The 7,819-nt window shown below is 33.2% G+C and overlaps 1 pseudogene; it reads left to right on the top strand.

Annotated features, from left to right (window-relative positions):
• The first annotated feature begins 5,095 nt into the window (after nt 1–5,095).
• Nucleotides 5,096–5,857, top strand: LOC120125131 (annotated as a pseudogene).
• Nucleotides 5,858–7,819: the final 1,962 nt, after the last annotated feature.

Genomic DNA, 7,819 nt, shown 5'->3' with positions numbered 1-7,819 from the left:
TATGTCTTTCGAGCAAGATGATAAGTCCTTCGGGCCATCCATAATACCTTGGGGTAGGATGTTTTCACAGGGTTTTCAAAAAATAAAAAAGGTTTCTCATTTAAATCTGAAAATTGAAAATTTTGAAAAGTAAGAAAGGTTTTTTACCTAGTAAACTATTCCCAAAATTGGTAAATCCTTCCGATCATCTATAAGCCTTTCGAGCAAGATTATAAGTTGTTCGGGCCATCCATAAGACCTTCGGGTAGGATATTTTCACATGTTTTTGTAAAAATGAGAAAGGTTTCTCATTTAAATCTGAAATTTTAAATTTTTCAAAAAATGAGTAAACAATTTCCAAATTTTCTCATTTATGTCTCTCCTGAAAAATGAAACTTTTGAAAAAAGTAACCAATTCATATTTTCATGTTTGGTGGCGGCAAGACAAGCTCCCACAAAGAAATCACTTTCCAAAGATGGTCTTCCCAAGACTTTCAGGTATGGTGTTTTTGAATTCTCAAACACATACTAACAAGGGTTATTGTTTAATTTTCAGATTTGATATGCTTGAAGACAAGAGAAGCAAATAGAACTCGATTCAATCTTCCCTGAAGAATAGTGGAATGAATCAACATCCCTAGATCTGATTTTACCTCAAGAAAAAGCGGAACATATACATGTCTTTCATATTTGATATTCCATTAGTAACAGTGGAACAAGTCTTCCTCGATTCAATCTTTCCTGAAGAACAATAGAATGAATCAACATCCATAGATATGATTTTCCTTCAAGAAGAAGCGGATCAGATCCCTCTATTTCAAATTTGATATTCCCTTAGTAATAGTGGAACAAGTCTACCTCGATTCAATCTTCCATGAAGAAAAGTGGAATGAATCAATATCCCTAGATCTGATTCTCCCTTAAGAAGAAACATAACAAATCCCTCTCTTTTCAGATTAGATATTCCCTGAGTAACGGTGGAACAAGTCTGCCTCGATTCAATCTTCCCTAAGGAAATTGGAATGAATAAATATCCCTAGATCTGATTTTCCCTCAAGAAGAAACAGAACATCTCTATCACTTTCAAGATTTGATATTCCCTGAGTAACAGTAGAATAAGTTTTCCTCGATTCAATCTTCCCTGAATGACAGTGGAATGAATCAACTCCCCCAGATATGATTTTCCCTCAATAAAAGCAGAACAAATCCCTCTCTTTCAAGATTTAATATTCCTTGAGTAATAGTGGAACAAGTCTGCATCAATCTTATCTACCTTGAAAAACAAAGAAGCAGATCTCTTATCAGATTTCAAAACACAAAGTCGACCGGACGAAAACTCATGGTCTCTTAGTCTTTTGTTTTCGTCCCATTATTATATTATTATTATTATTATTATTATCGATTAATACTATTTATATTTTATTTCTTTTTGCATGCCTTTACAGCAGGCCCAACCGAGCCCAAAATTACAATCCAATCAGCCCAGCAAATTACAATTCACACTCAAGCCCAAGATCCGACCCGGTTACAGTTGACCTGACCCGGTTAAGGTTTCATCTCTGCACCACCAACCCACTATCAACACCATGTTGTTGCCCCACGTGAAGCAACCCCATCCGAGCGTACCACCATCCCCTGTCATCCAATCTTTTATGCCAAAACTCATCCCAGCAGCAAGCAATCCAAATACACACGCAAGCAACCACCATTTTAGAGAAAAATATGTAATAATTCAGGGGTTATAAAACCTCAAATGAACAATGTTAAGGGGTACCCCTAGATTCTTCGAACGAAAATAAATCAACAAAAATATTTTATGATATATTATTATTTTTTTCTGAAATAGAAGCTATATTTTAACAACAAAATGAAAACAATGAGCACTTATGTTCGGCTGGAGCATCACCGGCAGCTGGGGTCTCCATTGCCCAATCCATATGGTCAAAATGAAGAAAGGGATTCAGTGAGCAACATACTGAAGAATCGGGTCAATCCAACGGCGAGATCCGGGCGGTGGAAGAAAAGAGGTTCTCGACCATTTTTATGGCGTTGGAATTCATTTCGTGTGAAACCGAGCCCAGATCAAAGACGGGATCAAGGAGAGCCTCCTTGTGAAATTTGGTGGCCAACGACCACTAGCGACGGCGGTCGGCGAGGGTGAGCCACCGACGACGACTAATTTTCTAGAGAGAAGAGAGATCATCTCTCTCTAGAAATATTTAAAAAATGAAATGAAAATAATAATAATAAAAAAAAGATGATAGTTATATAAAACTTTAGGGGAAATTGCACTTAGATCCCCCTAAGTTAAGGGCATTTTTACATAATGGTGACCTGTAGGGACTGAACTTTCTATTTTTCCTTTTTATGTATTTTATATAATATTTGGTTTAATTTTTGTTTAGTCCCTTTAGTTTAGTCGTGTTTTTGCATGTTAGCAACCTATAAGGATTGTTTTTGTGATTTATCCATTTTTATGCATGATATTAGTTTTAGGATTATCTGCAGTTTGGTCCCTGTATGATTAGCGTATTTTTACATTTTGGTCATGTGTAGTGACGTTTTTACTTTTTTAAATGTTTATGGAATGATTGAGCAATTTTTCCTTTTTTATTTGAGTATATATTTTAGGCTAGGAAAAGTGGAATATTTAGGAAATAGTCCATGTATCCAATGCAAGTTTGTATTTCGAACCTCAAATATGTTTTTTTATTTCGCCATGTAATTTTAATTTATTTTAATTTAACCCCCCGTTTTATTTATTTTTATTCCTTGTAATTTTAACACTTAATATTGAAAATATTCATTTTAGTCCTTTGTATACTTTATTTTGTTCTAATTTTGGCATGACAGTTTGACCATTTATGTTTTAGTCCTACTTTTATTTTAATTTTTGCATGTTGCTTGCATATTAATTCATTTTAGTCCTAATTAATTTTGTATGATACCGCATAAGGATCACTTGACTCGAATCGAAATAAATTGACTAAGGGTTATATTCGATCATTTTAATATTGTCGTAAAGTGACTGTCTTAATGTATAAGAAAGTTACTTTCGATAATTTTAAAATGAAAGTCTATCCCATTTAGTGGCATGAAGTAAATCGAATTCATTTTAAAATTTGGGGATTGGGAAAAAATATGTTCTTTTAATTAATTTCATCGAGAAAAGACTGTTAGATCGAATCTAAGGTCCCTTCTCGAGATATTTAAATAATTGAACATTCTTATTCTCATTAAATATTGGTAAAGTAAATAATTAATTACTTGTTTGATACGCTTTTAATTTGTTTTATTTTTGCGTGTGTTTTCCAATATATTTTCAAAACAATAACATTCGAATCGATATGAGACTAGTATTATCTTTTCATTTAGGTCTGAGTGATAAATATTGTTTTAAAGTATGAGAGGTCATTTATTCTTGATTGGAAATCATTAGATATTATCGTTTTCACTCGAATTGCTATTGAATTTTAAGACAAAATAGTAATATCTCTTTATCTCAATTGGGGTAATAAATGATTGTTTTAATGCACAAAAGGTCTTTTATTCTCAATTATAAATAATTAGATATTATCGTTTTCACTTATAAATTATTTTGGGTGTTATTATTTTGAAATTTATAGTGAAATTTAGATGAAATTTTAATATTTCTTTATTTCGATTGGAGTAAGAATCGATTGCTTCGAGGTATAAGATATTTATTCTTTTCGATAGGAAATAATTAAATATTATTATGTTTCATCCAAAATTCCAAAAAATATTATTTTTAGGGGATCTTAATTAAATTAGACTCGAACTTGGAAATCTTATTGCAAAGATAATTAATTAATCGACTAGGTGCCGATTTAGGGCGATGTGGGGGTGCTAATCCTTCCCCACACGTAACATACTCCCGAACTCGAATTTTGGCAACGCAGATCGCAAGTTTTTCATTTTAATTAAAATTAAAATTTTATTAAAATGACAAATACGTTTTTGGGTGCCCAATCACATCCTAATCAAGGTAATTAATCGACTAGGTGCCGATTTAGGGCCTGCATCACATTTTTTTCTTGCTTTAAACTTTTTTTAAGACAATGTTGTTGTATCATAATAATGGATGAGTCGATATCCTAACTCACTAAGTGTTATCCTATCAATTTTTTACGATAAAACAATATTATTCATAAAATCGGATGGATGATTTTCAAAAAGAAAATGAGAATCAACAAAAGTGTTTTGTTTTCAAAAGGATTACCTCATCAATTAGATTAACATTCTTCATATTTTAAATTTATACTTAATTTCGTAACCTTATTTTTAAATAAAACGACACCCGATCTTACATGTATTAAATGTTGGGTTTCAAGGGATTGTTTTAAACTTCTCTATCTGTAATCTGACTCTTATTAATTTTTATCTAATTTTAAACAAAGACTTCTAAAATTATATTTTTTAAAGATAATTTTTTTAAAAAAAAACCTTTTTAAAATGTATCTTTATAGGTAACTCGAAATAATCGATTGCAACTCCTGTTCTTAAAATGTGCGCACATTAATGACCCAATAAATATAAGTCTGTCCAATTCCAGAAGTATCAAGTAACTTTTGGAGGTTCATCCTCGGAATGTAACCAAAAGGGTTTCGGTCTAATGTGACCCACAACTCTTCTTCTCAATCTCTGACATGGAAAACTCATTGATTCATACAAACAAAACTAAAAATGGAGCAAGGTCTTTATGGTCGTGTATGGAGCGTGTGCAGCATCTAAGCCAATATATCCAAACTATGTTATAGAAAACAGCTAAGTCCTAAGAGTGAGACTAGCCAATAGAACGCGTACAGCTTATATATATATAAACCCAAAAAACAGCAGCAGCCCTCAGCCATCATTTTCTACTTGAGACTCTAAAAATCCTAAAAGAAATACCAATAAAAACACAAGTGTCCTTACGCGTACAGCTTATATATATATAAACCCAAAAAACAGCAGCAGCCCTCAGCCATCATTTTCTACTTGAGACTCTAAAAATCCTAAAAGAAATACCAATAAAAACACAAGTGTCCTTGGGGTACCACGAAATTCCCACGCTTTTTTTTTTGGAATACCCTCCAATATCATGCTGATAATATATATATGTATGTATGGCTTACCCTTATAATCCCCATCAACGTGCCTCAATTAGAGCAACCCAAACATCCCAGTCCCATATCGATCCTAATTCACATGTACTAAAACGTGCAAGTACTGACAACTACTGAGCCCTAACCTTCTTGTTCTACTGCTCTCAAAATCCTATGGCCTCTAGCTCCTCCGGGAAACACCCAATGTATCGTGGAATCCGGTGCCGGAGTGGCAAATGAGTGTCTGAAATCCGTGAACCGCGCAAAACTACGCGTATATGGCTCGGTACGTACCCTACACCAGAAATGGCTGCTGCTGCCTATGATGTGGCTGCCTAGCCCTAGAAGGTAGTGAGGCTGTTGTTAACTTCCCTGCCTCTGTTGCTTCGTATCCAATTCCCGCGAAAACGTCATCGGCCGATATACGAAAAGCAGCCGCCACCGCCGCGTCACTGCAAAAGTATGAAAATAAAACTAGCGAGTCTAATCTAATAGGGACAGTTCAACATCATGAGGTCAATGATGTGGAAATTAGTAGAGAAGAACTATGTGGACGAGGATGTCCTTTTGAACCTGCCCAATCTGCTGGTGGACATGGCGGAGGGGCTGCTGGTGTCACCGCCAAGAATCAGCTCAGCGCTCTCCGACGATGACTCGCCGGATAATTCTCACGGGGAAAGCTGGTGGAGCTATTAAAATGATCCATTTGTCCAATAATGCTGCTAGCCGCTAGGTATCATATTTCTGGTCTTTCGATTTTAACTAAATGTGGGCAGAACTGTAACTTTGACAAAATGAAGAAAGATAAAAGGGGAAAAAAGAAAAGTGGTCATTGAAGACATTAATTGCCACTTTGACCGTAAACTTGTGTACCTTAGAAAAATGAAAACAAATCTGGTTAACCCTTTGATTAGGGTAACAATATTTCTTTCCTTCACACTATCGGTGAGAAAAACTCGACTCGAAAAAAATTTCAAGTTCAAATTGATTTGTAAAATACAACTCGAATAACTCGAAATTTTTAGTAATTAGTAGAATAATTTTCAAATTTGAGTCGAGTCCATCAACTTTGTATGGTATATGTAAATCACACATGAAAAAAAAGAAAAAATATATATGTATTGCATATGGTTATAAAAAAACCATTTAAATTGGAATCAAATAATGTTATAATATTATAAATATTAACAATTAAATTTAAATAGAAACTCTAAAATTTGACTTGACATCACTCAACTCGAATTTTATAAACTTAACGCGAAAAAATTTCAAATCAACTTCGAGTTATAAAATAGGACTCGTCAGCTCAAATAAATCGAATTTTTTTTACTCGAATAACTCGATCGAACGCTCACCTCTACTTAACAATGCTATTTTAGGTGTGTGTATATAATGGTTCAATTTGCTGATATAATTGCTCAAATTTAAGACTTCAAGGAAAACATTACTCCTTTTAACCATTGAGATATCTTAATAAATTTTTTTTAAAAGATACTTTTAAGGTTAAAAAAAGATTATCATTCATGTGAATACTCAACAACCTATAATATATACTCGGATATACTCAATAAATGCTTGATTATACGTATGCTATACGTCTTGAAAACCCAAAACTAACCATATCCCTCTCATTTGAAGCAAAGTTGACAAGAATCAGATGATGTTTCCTTAATCATGTTAGTCACTTGGTAATGATGCATGAATTTTGCAACTTCTAGGAGTTCGAAGAGAAAATTACTAGTCAAAACGTTAAAGACAAAGAGACAGCGAGGTGACGGGGACCTAACTGTGTCAATATCCCTTTGATGAATGATTAAAAGTGAAGAATTGGATTTGAGTAATAAAAAGGTGTAAACTATAAGTTTAGTACTCCAACTATCACTTTTATTTTGTTTTGAACATCCAACTAATTTTTTTAAATTATACTTAATGTTTAGTTTTGGTTTCATTTCGGTCACTCAAAATTAATGGTGATGTAATATCCCAAATATCGGATAGGTGACCATAGTGAAATAATTTAAATGCGGTGGGTTAAGTTGAGTAAATTGAAAAGTATAAGGAATGATTTAGAAAATTGTGCTTGAGACTTATTAGTGAGAATGGAAGAATGCATGAGCAATTTGGTCCTTTAGATGGAATGAATTTAATATTCATTTAAATTGGGTTATTAAATAAAAGTGTATAGGAGAATTTAAGGGTATAAGTTTGAAAGTTCTCTCCTCTTTTTCTTCTTCATGTCTCGAGCCCTCCATAGCTAAGGTAAGGATTCATCAATGTTCGTTTTTCCTTTCGTTTTGGTTTGGTTTTGAAACCTTAAGTAATATAGAGGCTTAAGGAAGTTTTAAGGAGGATTAAAACTAAGAGATGAACGTTTTTTTTTGGGATTTCATAAAATGGGTTTTTGAGTGATATGATGAAATATGAGTTTTTATTGAGGTTTACAAGTAAATTTGACTTGTCAAATAAGTAAATGAGATATTAGAAACCTGAGATGTGATTTAAAACATGTATGAAAAAGTAGTGTGATTCTTGGTTTGATGTGTGATTCTTGGTTTGATGTGTTCTTTGAAGATTTTCGATATTATAGGGAGATTGATGAAGGAAAGTTAGTTGGGTTCAGTGATGATGAGTTTAATGGTATTGTTGGAGGTAAAAGTAAGACAATTAAATAAAATTTGGGTAAAACTCCAAATTAAAATGAAAAATCTGGGTAAGGGTATCGGTACTGGAAGAAC

The sequence above is a fragment of the Hibiscus syriacus genome, unplaced genomic scaffold, assembly GCF_006381635.1.
Source record: "Hibiscus syriacus cultivar Baekdansim isolate YM2019G1 unplaced genomic scaffold, ASM638163v2 tig00001340_pilon, whole genome shotgun sequence".
Taxonomy (NCBI): domain Eukaryota; kingdom Viridiplantae; phylum Streptophyta; class Magnoliopsida; order Malvales; family Malvaceae; genus Hibiscus; species Hibiscus syriacus.
This window is presented reverse-complemented; position numbering and strand designations above follow the sequence as displayed.